At 43.5% G+C, this 13,466-nt stretch overlaps 1 protein-coding gene across 1 annotated transcript in view; it reads right to left on the reverse strand.

Annotated features, from left to right (window-relative positions):
• The window catches only part of Zbtb8b (zinc finger and BTB domain containing 8B), a 51,111-nt gene extending 45,388 nt beyond the window's left edge, over positions 1 to 5,723 (reverse strand). The window contains exon 1 of the mRNA XM_010621556.2: positions 5,660 to 5,723. The gene's annotated coding sequence lies outside the window, so the exon portion shown is untranslated. The remainder of the gene's footprint in view (positions 1 to 5,659) is intronic.
• Positions 5,724 to 13,466: the final 7,743 nt, after the last annotated feature.

Raw genomic sequence — 13,466 nt, forward strand, 5'->3', positions numbered from 1 at the left:
GGTTTCACTATGTAGTTGAGACTGACCTGGAACTAACTATGTAGCCAAGGCTGGTCTCCAACTCACAGCGATCCTCCTGCCTCAGCCTCCCGAGTGCTGGGATTACAGGCCTGGGCCACCACACCAGGCTTTAAAATAAATTTTTAAAGGGCTGGGAATGTAGCTCAGTGTCTAGGCCTTGGGTTCAACCCCAGTAATTAAAAAAAAAAATGTCCTGAGAGTGTGGTAAAGATGATTGCCAACATCTAAGACATAAAACATACAAAGAATTCCAGTGCATTCATAACCCAGACTTTGTTTGGACAGTTGTGTTGAAGAAAGCAGAATATTAATCAAATCAAATGTGGCTGTAAACTTAATAAAACAATGCCCCACTTACACCTGATATAACAGATGTGGCTTTGTGGAAGGAGGAGTTCTCAGAACCCTTAACACATGCTGAAAAATACATTTTTCTCTATTATAACAGAGAAAATTCCTTGTAATTATATAAGGAGTATAGAATTATATAATATATAATGTATAATTGCTTATATAAGAAGCACTTCCTTATAATCCCACCTCAAATAAAAGCCTCTGCTCTGCGGTCTAATTTAGTCTGCAGGAATCTCGACTCCATTGCCATCTGTGCCAGTTAGCTTAGCACAGGAAGCAGAAACCACACTAGGTATTCCAAGCAGCCTCTGCTTGCCAACAACCAGAGCTGCAAGAGGGAGGCTGCTGCCTCTCTTCTGCTATCTTAAAAGAACTTAGTTCACAGCCAGATGTGGTGGCACACACCTGTAATCCCAGCACTCGGGAGGCTGAGGCAGGAGGAGCACCATGAGTTCAAGACCGGTCTGGGTTACAGTGAGTTCAAGACCAGCCTGAACTATATATTGAGACCCTGTCTCAAAAACAAGAATGTCGGGGATTTAGCTCAGTGGTTGCACCGCCTGCCTTGGAAGTGCAAGGTTCTGAGTTCAATCCCCGGTACCAAAATAACAACAACAAAAATAACAGGTATCTAGGGCCGGGGTTTTAGCTCAGTGGCACTACGCCTCCCTCACAAGCGCAAGGTCTTCAGTTCGATCCCCAGTACCAAAAAAATTTAAAAATAACAGGTATCTAAGGGTAGAAGACAAAGTCAATGAAAATATAGCACCCTGCCACTTGATTGAAATTCTGGAGTCACATGGTTACAAAAAATATTCTGTCCAGAGCAAAAGGCAAATTGCTGTACTTTAGAGTTTTTCATCTAAGGAGGAGGTCCAGCGTTGGTATCAGTCTCTTTGGGTTTCAGAGGCAACGTTCATTATTGGGCACACAACTCCTACCCATGCGCCAGTGCCCAGCTTTGAGTAAGGCGGAGAACAAGAAAGGATGAGAGGGCCTCTGCAGCTGGTCCGTACTGCAGCACAGTAGCTCAATCATCAGCCCTGGTGACTGGACAGATCCAGGGCTCAAAGTTCCTAAAGGAAAAAGAGGATGACCCGGGGCGCCTCTCACACACACTGTAGAAATCACTGTCCAGGCCTGTAGGGTAGGAGCCAGAAATGGACAATCCTGGCTTAAGCACCCCACACGAGGTGACCCTAAAGGAGAGCAGAGCAAGGAAATCATGGAGCAGGACATGTGACTTTCTACTCTCTCCAAGGAGAAATGCCTTGCAATCGGGATGGACACTGAGTCATAGGCAGTGGTTCCCGGGGCGGGGGGAACCAGACGAGAGGCTTGGGAAGGAAAGATCTGGGAGAGAAGAGCAAGGACAGACCTGCTGGGATAGACGCAGACCATTGAAATACGCATGTCAATGTGGGTGGTTGTAACAAGGCTGCACTGCAAAGGGAAAAGGAATTCAAGCCTGGTTTCAGAAGGTAGGCTCTGAAACAGTAAAAACTGGCTTTACGGAAATGGTTTTATGGCCCCCCCAAGGACATGGAGAAGGAAATCACTCAGCCCGCACAGCTAGAAACAGTGTATCTCATCATCCACTTTGCCTGAGGTCAGAATCTATACATGTATGCTGCCTCCAAAATCCAAAATAAATATCCATGGATGCCAATTCATGGTTTTAAAGGACCATAAGTTAATGACAAAGAGGTTCAGGAAAGACGAACTTCCGCCAGGCATGGTGGCAGAGGCCTGTCATTCTAGCTCTTTAGGAGACTGAAGCAGGAGGGTGGCATGTTCAAGTCCAGTCTGGGCAATCTGGTGACTTAGTGAGGCCCTGCCTCAAAATAAAAAATAAACAAGTGGTGGAGATATAACTTCGTGCAAAGACCCTGGGTTCGATCCTCAGCACTAAAAAAGAAAAACATTTTAAAAAGAAAACAGGAAGGAGGAGCTTCTTAGATGGGCCTCAGGCTTTGAGACAGCAGGGGCTGACTGTGGCTCACGATGGGAGGAGCTCTTTATTTTCCCCGAGTCCTGGGGATTGAACCCAGAGGTGCTCAACCACTGAGCTACATCCGTCCCTTTTTATTTTGTATTTTAAGACAAGGTCTCACTAAATTGCTCAGGCTGGCCTTGAGTTCCTGACGCTCTTGCCTCAGCCTCCCAAGTATCTGGGATTACAGGCGTGTGCTGTGACACCAGCTGGGGAAGCTCTTAGCATCAGCAGACGTGATGTCCTGTGGATGCTAACTAGGTGCTCTTTTCTCCAAGCTAATCCAGTTTCTACTTTTTGGCTTCATGGACAGAGAGCCATAGCGACAGGAACTACATATGGGCTGAGACCAGACATTGTTTTGCTAAGGTCACCCTGGCAAACCACCTCCACAGGTGCCCGGAAGCCTGCACGGGCAACCAGCTCTGGACTCTTGATTTGGTGCCATACCTGAGAGAACAAACCAAACCATGCTTGGTGGCAGATGGATTACCTAGAACTACAGTCCTTGTGAAGGAGAAGTGATTTTTCTCCCTGAAGGAGGTGCTTACTCTGGGTTTAGATTTGCTTATCCCACCTCTCATTCCTCCCTGGCAGGGCTTTCATTTGAGGACTTCATGTACATCCTGTATGGTGCTTCTTTTTTTTCGAGACAGGGTCTCACTATGTAGTTGAGAATGACCTGGAACTCACTGTGTAGCCCAGGCTGGTCTCCAACTCACAGCAATCCTCCTGCCTCAGCCTCCCAAGTGCTGGGATTATAGGTGTGCACCACCACGCCTGGCCCCATATGGTGCTTCTTACTGTGAAATTCTCTTTACAAGAAAAAACATGAAGCAGTGAGTTGACACCACATGATCCGTTGGTCTGACTTGTGCTGTATCAGCCAGCCTTGAAGGGTCTATGGAGGCAGGTGTGATGGCCCACACCTGCAGTGTTAGCCCTCTGGGAGGCTGAAGCAGGAGGATCACAAGTTCCAGTCCCACCTGGGGAACTTAGCAACACCCTGTCTCAAATTTAAAAATGGAAAGATGTAGCTCAGTATGAAGGCCCCAAGTTCAATCATGAGTACTACAGATAACAAAAAAAAAGGCCAGCTGTCTATTGTTTGTTTAATTCTATTTTCTTTTCTTTTCTTTTCTTTCTTTTTTTTTTTTTAAATTCCGGGGATCAAACTCGGACCTTCTACTTGCAAGGCAGGCAGCAGCACCACTGAGCTAAATCCCGGCCCCCATGTTTAATCATTTTTTTAAATTTTTAGTAATTAAAAACTTCCAGCACAAAATGATTACATTCATAGTAGGGAGCTGGAATGAACACATCTTAATTCTTTTTACCTCCTCTTCATCTCCCCTCAACCCCTTACTTCCATCTCTTGATCTTCTTCCCATTTGCAAAGATCTCTCTCCCTACTTCCTATTACCTATCTTTTATTTTGCTCTGTAAATTCTTTATACTTTCAGTTTCTCATATGAGAGAAATTATATGATATTTAAGCTGATGTGTCTCATTTATTCCACTTGACATTATTGGCTCAAGGTGAATTCATTTATCTACAAATGACTCTAATTTATCCTTCTTTATGGCAGGCCAGTACTCCATTGGGTATAAATACCACATGCTCTTTATCTGGTCATCTGTTGATGGATTTACAGGCCACTTCCAAGATTTAGCTATTTCGAGTTGTGCTGCTATAAACATGGGTATGTGTGGATCACTGTAACATGATGTCTTTAACTCTTTCAGGAAGATACCTAGAAAGAGAATAGATAGGTTGAATAGAATTTCTACTTTTAGTTATTTGAGGAATCTCTACACTGATTTCCACAGTAGTTGTGCTAGTTTACCTTCCCACCAACAATCTGAAAGGGATACCGAATAATAGTTTCTCTGGTGTGAATAACTAAAAGTGTAGCCGGGGATTTAGCTCAGTGGTTCCGCCGCCTGCCCTACAAGCACAAAGTCCCAAGTTCAACCCCCAGTACCAACAACAACCACAAAAAAGGTCTATCTAAAAAACTAAAAACTAAAAGTGACGGGGGATTTAGCTCAGCAGTTTGGTGGCCTGCCTTGCAAGCGCAAGGACCCAAGTTCAATCCCTGGTACCAAAAAAATTAATAATAATAAATAAATAAAATTGTAAATAAGATCTAAGTCAACAATCTGGGGGATACCGAATAATAGTTTCTCTGGTGTGAATAACTAAAAGTGTAGCCGTGGATTTAGCTCAGTGGTTCCGCCGCCTGCCCTACAAGCACAAGGTCCCAAGTTCAACCCCCAGTACCAACAACAACAAAAAAAAGGTCTATCTAAAAAACTAAAAACTAAAAGTGGTGGGGGATTTAGCTCAGCAGTTTGGTGGCCTGGGGGATACCGAATAATAGTTTCTCTGGTGTGAATAACTAAAAGTGTAGCCGTGGATTTAGCTCAGTGGTTCCGCCGCCTGCCCTACAAGCACAAGGTCCCAAGTTCAACCCCCAGTACCAACAACAACAAAAAAAAGGTCTATCTAAAAAACTAAAAACTAAAAGTGGTGGGGGATTTAGCTCAGCAGTTTGGTGGCCTGCCTTGCAAGCGCAAGGACCCGAGTTCAATCCCTGGTACCAAAAAAATTAATAATAATAAATAAATAAAATTGTAAATAAGATCTAAGTCATATATAACTGATTATGTGAAATAGGAAGAAAAGGGCTAAAAGTGTAGGGGAAGTGGGAAGGGTGAGGGAAAAGAAAAAATATGAGAAAAGGAAAAAATGGAAACAAAGTCTTTGTAAATAGGGGAGGTTAGAGCGGGTGAAAGGAGGGCAGGGGTATGGGGAAAAAATGAGAACCAAGACCTGTCAGGTAAAGGTGCAAGATCCTAATGATGAATGTAACTGTACTATATACTTAAAAAGTACCAATAAACTCAATGAAAAAAAAAAAAACCTAAAAGGGTTCCCTTTCTCCAACAGCCTCACCAGCATTTGCTATTATTTGATTTCATAATGATAACCATTCTTTCTGGAGAAAGATAGAATCTCAGTATTGTTCTAATTTTCATTTCTCGAATGACCAGAGAGACACGGAACTTTTTATATATTTCTTGGCCATTGGTACTTCTTAGAAGTACATTTTAGTTGTTCATTTTAGTTGCCCATTTCTTCATTAGGTCTTTTATTTGAGGCAGTAATAAAATAACCTACCAAGAAAAGCTCAGGACTCAATGAATTCACCACTGACTTCTACAAGAACTTCATAGACAGCAGGAGCTTCCCCCAGGGGCTGGGAGATCTGGGGCAAAGGGCACTACCTGCAAGGTCATGCTCTTCTGATCCTGAGATCAAGTCAGTGAAGAAACCCACGGGCCCTGTGCGGACCTCACTGAGGACAGGCGCTGCAGCACTACTTCCGGAGCTCGGTTCTGTTTCTTCTGTTTGCTTCCCAGTAACAACCCTGCGGGGTTTTCCTGCAGCCCAGAAGGGAGCCTTGGAAAGAGTAAACGCCACGGACAAGGTCACACAGGAACTGAAAAGAAAAACCATGAATCCCCTCATTTCTGCTGTATCTTAGTGAAAAATGTCACAAAATCAGATGCTGATGAGAGGAATCGGAATACTGGGGCCACACCAGTAATCAACAACCTGATTATTCAGTTCCTGGGAACCATGTGGGGTGCCTGCTCTCCTCACAAAGAACTGCGCTGGTGTCAGCATATATCCCGATTGTGGAATGCTCATCTCCTGGATACCCATTTCGGTCATCTTTATCTTTTATCTTCAGAGGAACCCTTACGGTACCAGCACAGAAAAGGCCTTCATTGCTACTTGATGTCTTACGCCATTGTAGTGAACACCATCAGCGCCTGTATTGCAGGGCTCTTACTAATGTCTGAGGATGGTGTAGCTACCTTTTTTTTTTTTTTTTTTTTGAGACAGGGTCTCACTATGCAGTTGAGACTGACCTGGAACTCATTCTGTAGCCCAGGCTGGTCTCGAACTCACAACAATCCTCCTGCCTCAGCCTCCTCCGTGCTGGGATTACAGGCCTGCACAACCACACCCAGCTTAATGTAGCTACCTTTTTACCAGAAATGTCTGTTTGGCAAACAAGAAGTGCTAAAATGCTCTCGGAATATTTGTTCCTGTTCACTGCTTTGGAGCTGTTTGTGCCTGTGTAGTGACCCAGTGGGCATACCAAGCAAAAAAGTCAAGCCTAAATACATAGTTCAGGGGAGAAGGGAATCCTTGTCCTACATTTTTGTTTTGTTTTGTTTGAGACAGGGTCTCACTATGCAGTTGAGCTTTTCCTGCATATTAAAGAGCCATCATGACCTCATGAGCCTCATGAAGGAAAGTTTAGTAGTTAATAAAGAACTTCTTTTGTTCAAGAGGTTTCCTGGCAAATGTGATTTAATTAAAGTTATTGCAATATTTCCTTTTTCCTATTTCATTAATAAAACCCAATGGGGAGTAATTAAAATTTTTAACCATAGAAGTGAGAGCTGGGTTATGCTAACTGAGAAGCAAGTCTGAATCTGAAACACAGTGTGTACCTTGCAGCAGATGAAGTAAATAGACAGTTGATGTCTGGGCCATCCATAGCAAACCCATCACTCTTTTGGGAAAACTCTGACTGATGTCACCAAACAGCCTCCAGTTCTTATCTCCTGCTGCGGTGTCCTTCTACAGAAGCATAAGGGACGAGATCTCCCTAAAACAATGCTGGAGGAAACTGGAAAAACATAAGGGTGATGATTTTACCAACACAGCACAAAAGAATAAGAAAACAAGGTGGCTTGTACCCGAGTCAGTCCACAGCGCCACCCTCTGGGAGCCTGGTCGACAAAGCCTTTCCCACAGCCAAAGTCAGCAGCTTCCATCAGCAGTGCCCAGCACACGAAAGATGCTCCCCTTTTCATAAATTACAAAGTAAGACATAACTGTCGGGAGAAACAGCCTAAAATTGCAGCATGTTAGAAACGCAGCCAGAGCAAGAGGTGTGCTAGTAAAATTTAACAACTGGTTTGGGAGAAAAGGACATGATTTGTAGTGTTCATAGATCTCCACAATGTGAACCCTTTGAAGTAAGTACTTTTCCATCTTTTCCTTCTTTCTACCACTCTTGTCCCTGGGAGGTGGTTGTAAAGAGAGATTACTTTTCACCGTTTAGTCACTGATTGCAGAATACATCAATTTTAAGCTACCATTGTGACATAGCTGAATGTGTAGTCGGGAAGAGATGTAGCATGTAGTACACCCCGTTATATAGTATTTCTACCACACAGATAAATAGTTGGGAAGAGATATAACAAGTACAATACCATTATGTAGTATTTCTGCCATATTAAATAAAATAAATGAAAGTCATTTCAAGAGCACAGATGATAGCTTTGTTTTGTTTGAGACAGGGTCTCACTATGTAGTTGAGACTGACCTGGAACTCACTATGTAGCCCAGGCTGGTCTCAAACTCACAGCAATCCTCCTGTCTCAGCCTCCCAAGTGCATGAGACTGACGGAACTCACTATGTAGCCCAGGCTGGTCTCAAACTCACAGCAATCCTCCTGTCTCAGCCTCCCAAGTGCTGGGATTAAAGGCATGCACCAGCTTAGATGATAGTTAAAACGTATAAAAATAATTGCGACCTATAACTCCAGCTACTTAGGAGAGTGAGGCTGGAGACATCTTAGGGAGACTCTGTATGAAAATAAAGAATAAAACGGGCTGGGGATGTAACTCATGGTAGAGCACTTGGCTAACATGCATGAGGCCCTGGATTCAATCCCCAGTTTTGAAACACTTAAAAAGTAATAATTACATAGTACGCTGGAGGCGTAGCTCAGTGGTAGAGCACTTGCCCAGCATATGTGAAGCCCTGGTTTGATCTCCAGCACCAAAACAAACAAACAAAAGACACATAGGTTGAGTTTGGAGTATATCTTTGTTTATATATAATTAATTATAAATTTATATAATTTAATGTTTGTAGTAACTATGTTCAACAACTAGCTCATAAAATTACTTATATTTTAACTTTCAGCTCTAAAAGGCTGAATTAGAAGCATTCTGCTGGCTTTTAGGCATTGCCTGTGCTGCCCCTACCAGCAATTTAAGTGTTAGCATTTTGCACAAATGATTAAGACATTCCTCCTCTGGCTCTGTGCCAGACTCCACAGCAGAAGCAGGGTAGGCTTGGGCCTTTGATGCTTCCAGAAGGCCTAAAAGGTTTGAGTCATCTTCCAGGGTCACCCAGGCTCTGCTGCCTTCCGCTGATTCCATCCCCACACACCCCAGGGAGCCAGGAGGGCTCTCAGCACCCCTCTGTCCGCCGGCTTGAAAACCGAGCTGGCTTCATTTGAATGAGACCAGGGCACCCCCTGGTGGCACTGTCAGGCTCTTCATTTACAAAATGAATATCACCCTTTGGTGCACAGCTGTAATCCCAGCACTCTGGGAGACAGAGTCAGGAGGATCACAAGTTTGAGCCCAAGTTTTGGCAACTTAGAGAGATCCTATCTCGAAATAGAAAAATGTTTTAGAAGGTGATATAGCTCAGTGTGAAGGCCTTGCCTGGGTTCAATCTTCAGTACTAGAAGAGGAAAAAAAAAAAAGAAGAGAAGGGATTAAAAATAGTCCCTACCTTGCCAGCATCCTATAATTCCAGCATTCTAGAAGGCTGAGGCAGAAGGATCATAAATTCAAGCCCAGCTTAAGTAATTTAGCGGCTTAGTGACACCCTCTTAATTTTTTTTAATTTAATAAGAGCTGAGGATGTAGCTCAGTGGCTGGGTTCAATTCCCAGTAACCCCCCCTCCCACATACACAAAGTTTCTACTTCATAAAGCTATTGGGAAGGTACACTTTATAAAATACTTGTTTTTGTTTTGTTTTGGGGGGGTTTTGAGATAGGGTCTCACTATGTAGCCCAGGCTGGTCTCAAACTCACAGTGATCCTCCTGCCTCAGCCTTCTGAGTGCTGGGATTATAGGCATGCATCACCATGCCTGGCTCACTTGTTTAATAAATGGCCCTCTTGTACTTGTTAAGAATAGCATGGAAAAAAAAAAAAAGAGTAGCATGTGAGGGCCGGGGATTTAGCTCAGTGGTCCTGACACCTGCCTTGCAAGTACAAGGTCCCAAATTCAATCCCAGGTACCAAAAAAACAAAACAAAACAAAAAAACCAGCATGTGATTGCTGGGTGAGGTGGTAGATGCCTGTAATCCCAGCACTTGGGAGGCTGAGGCAGGAGGATTGCCATGAGTTCAAGGCCAGCCTGGACTACATAGTGAGTTCAAGGGCCCTCTGAGCTACATAGCAAGACCCTGTCTCAAAAAAAAAAAAAAGAATAGCATGTGATCATTTGATCACAACATAAGTTACCTACCTTTCAAAATCTCTGGCAAAAGAAGAGTTGTATCTTAGTGAAAAGGCATTTACATAATATGTGCAAGGGCCTGGGTTCAAAGCCACTAAACAAAAAACCTTTGGTGACTCATCTGTTCATGAGTTTTAAGCCTTGCATTCCAAGGCCTTGAATGTAGATGTTAATGCTGTTTACAGCTTCACTTCATTTTCAGTTTAACTGCTCCAAATTGCTCCAGATTAGTCCAGTCTGTCCTTGTTCTCTTTGCACTTATTCTTTCACTCAACAAACATTGAGTGTGTATAATCAACACACTGCTTAATAAATACACAGCCACTTTTAGGTGTCAGGGATGGATAAGTGAAGACAGACAAAAAGCCTTGCCTTCATGGAGGTCACATTTTAGTCTGAAGGAAACAGACACTAAAAACAAAAACAAAAAAATGGCTAGTAGATAGTATGCCCAATCAGCGGTCCAGAGAAAATCTTAAGCAGAGAGGAGGTACAAGTATTAACTTTAAATAATGTGGGCAGCGTGGATAAGAAAAAAATATCTGAGGAAAGATGTAAAGGAGAGGAGGAAAGTAGAAGTACATGGCTGTCTGGGGTAAGAGCATCGGAAGGAGAAGGAACAGAAGATACAAGGACTCCGAGTCAGGAAAGTACCAGACATTTTCAAGGAAATCGGAGGAGCCAACGCATCTGGAGCAGAATGGTCAGGGAACCCAGTAGTCCAGGACCAGATTGACAGCATAGGGCCTTAGAGAAGATCACAAGGATTCACTGGCTTTTCCTCTGAGTGAAATCAGCAAACTGTGCAGAGAAGGGCTGGGGCATTATTGTTCTATTCAGCAGCGTGCGGGCACCACCAGCATTCACCTCGCACACTGAAACCCTACGCCCATCGCACGAAAGGCCCCAGGCCCTCCTCCTCTGCATCCCTTCTACCGTCTTTCTCCATGGATTTGACTACTCTAGGTACCACAGATAAATGAAATCATACAGTATTTATCCTTTTATGCCTGACATATTTCCTCTTACATAACGTCTTCAAGGGTCATCCATGCTATGGGATGTTTCAGAATTTCTTTTTCTCCTGACAGGAGATTTTTATTAGGGACGGCAGATTAGGGAGAGGAGAGGGAAGAGAGAGAGAGAGAGAAAGAGAGAGAGAGAGAGAGAGAGAGAGAGGAAGAGAGAGAGGAAGCCAGAATTGCTTTCCTTTTTAAATTTGAAGAGTATTCCATTGTAAGTGTGTTTCATGTTTTGTTTATCCATTGATCCATCAGTGGACACTTGGCTTGCTTCCATTTGGCTACTGTAAATGGTGCTGCTATGAACACTGCTATACAAATATCTGTTTGAGGTTCTGTTTTCAGTTCTCTGGGGTACACACCCAGAAAGAGAGCTACTGAATCATACGATGTTAGGGCTTAAAAGTGCAGTGTCACCAGGCATGGTGGCGCACGCCTGTAATCCCAGCTCTTGGGAGGCTGAGGCAGAAGGATCGCCACGAGTTTGAGGCCAGCCTGGGCTACATAGTGGACTCAAGGGCAGCCTGACCTACACAGCAAGACTTTGTCTCCAAAAAAATTATATAAAAAAACAAAAACGTAAATATGAAATGTCCTGCAAAGACTCACGTATTGAGAGTTTGAGCCAGAGGTGGGGCCTAGAGAAGTGATGGGATCATGACAGTTTTAACCTCATTGGTGAAGTAATCAAATTAGATGGAGGCGATGGAAACAGAGATGGAGGCTCATTGAAAGGTGGATCATAGGAGTGTGACTTTGGGAACTTTATCTTGTTCCTAGCCCCTTCCTTTTGGACTTTTCCCCTTTTCTGCTTTCTGGCTGCCAAGAAGTGAACAAGCCTCCCTTCCCATGTCCTTTGGCCCCACGCAGGTTTAAAACCAATGGAGCCAGACAAACGTGGACTGAAATCTTTGAAACCATGAGCCAAGATAAGTCATTCTCCTTTTAAGCTTCCTCTTTATCAGGTATTTGGTCATAGCAATGAAAAGCTAACGCATATGATAATTCTACTTTTAATTTTTTGAGGAACATCATACTGTACTTCAACACTAACTGCACCATTTTACATTCCCACATTTAGGTTTCACTCCCTCCCATGTACTGAGGATTGAACCCAGGGTCTTCACACTGAGCTATAGTCCCCTTTTTTTTTTTTTTTTTTTTTTTTTTTTTTTTTTACTGTGTCATGGTGGCATTTATGTTTTTTTTGAGACAGGGTCTCGCTAAGTCTCTAAAATGCCCAGACTGGGCTTGACCTTGTAATCCTGATTCTGCTGCCAGGAGTTCTGGGATTATAGTTTTGCACCACCATGCCCCAGTCTCAAATTAGGTGTTTTGTTTTGCAGTACTGGGGATCAAACCCAAGGGCACTGTACCATTAAGCTACATTCCTAGACATTTTTAATTTTTCATTTTGACAAGAGTCTTGTTAAATTGCCTAGGCTGGCCTTGAATTTACAATCTCCTGCCTCAGCTTCACAAGTGGCTGGGATTCCAGGCATGCACTACTGTGTCTGTTCAACTTGGTTTTTTAAAAAAGATTTCTCCCAGGACAAATTAAAACTAGACAAGGTAAAAGTGGATACAGAGATACTTGTTAAGAGGCTCTTGTGATTAACTAGGTGACAGATGATAGTGGGTTGGATCTAGTAGCATTGGAGGTAATGAAGTGATTTTGTTTTTGTTTTAAAGGCAGAGCCAACTGGATTTACTGAGGGATTAACCTTGTAGTATGAAGGAATATAAGGAATCAATGATAACTCCTGGGTTTTTAGCTTGAACAACTGGAGGAATGAGGTTGCCATTTATACAAACGGGGAAGGAAGTTTAGTATCAGAATCTTGTTTTCAGACTCATTAAGTTTAATATGCCTGTTACACATTCAAATGTGAGCCTGGTGTTCACAGATGTTTGAATCCCGAAGAAAAATAGAGAGTTAGCATCATGTAGAAGACATTTAAAATGCTAAGTTTGATTAAATCACCCGAGGAATGATTACAGATGTGGAAAAAAGAGAAACAGGGACTGAGCTCTGGGGCATTCTAGCAATGAGACCAAAAAACACTAAGAAGGGGATACCCAAGAAGTTCAGAGAAGGAAGTTGGGAGGTTCAGCATCCTGAAAGCCAAGTGAAGAAAGCCTTTGGAGGAGGAGGAGGAAGTGGCCAACTGTGTCATGTTAGATGCTGACAAAAAGAAAAATTAAAGAAATTGGCCATTGCATTGAGTTCGATCCCAGGTACCAAAAAAAATTTTTTTTTCCTTTACTGGATTGTGCAGAGCTAGAAACTCAACTTCAGGCGTCCAACAGAGAGAAGTTGGGCAAAGCAAGTGTAGGCAATTCAGGAATTTCCCTGTTAAAGGGAGTACTCTACAATATCCTGGGACTCCCCAGAATTTGCCACCAAATTTTCCTCCACACTCCTCCGAACGCTGGCCCACAAGCTGCCCCTCCACACACACCCAGTTTGTGCACGCCGAATGAGTCCGAACGAACAGCCGCCACGCAGCTGGTTTTCACAAAGGAGGGCAGTCCTAGTTCTGCGCTCAGAGAGCCTGATGTTCGAGTTCCAGCCGGATTCCTTCTTGTCCTTCCCACTACTCCCTATTCGCCATCAAAAATCGAAATCGGCCAAACAAGGCGCACAGCGGCCACCGTAAGGGAAGTCCGCCGAAAGAGTTGCCGCTGGTGGAGGTGAGGCCAGAGGATAGAACTGAAT

This window comes from Fukomys damarensis, unplaced genomic scaffold (assembly GCF_012274545.1).
Source record: "Fukomys damarensis isolate Sample0158 unplaced genomic scaffold, DMR_v1.0_HiC HiC_scaffold_23, whole genome shotgun sequence".
In the NCBI taxonomy this organism is placed as follows: domain Eukaryota; kingdom Metazoa; phylum Chordata; class Mammalia; order Rodentia; family Bathyergidae; genus Fukomys; species Fukomys damarensis.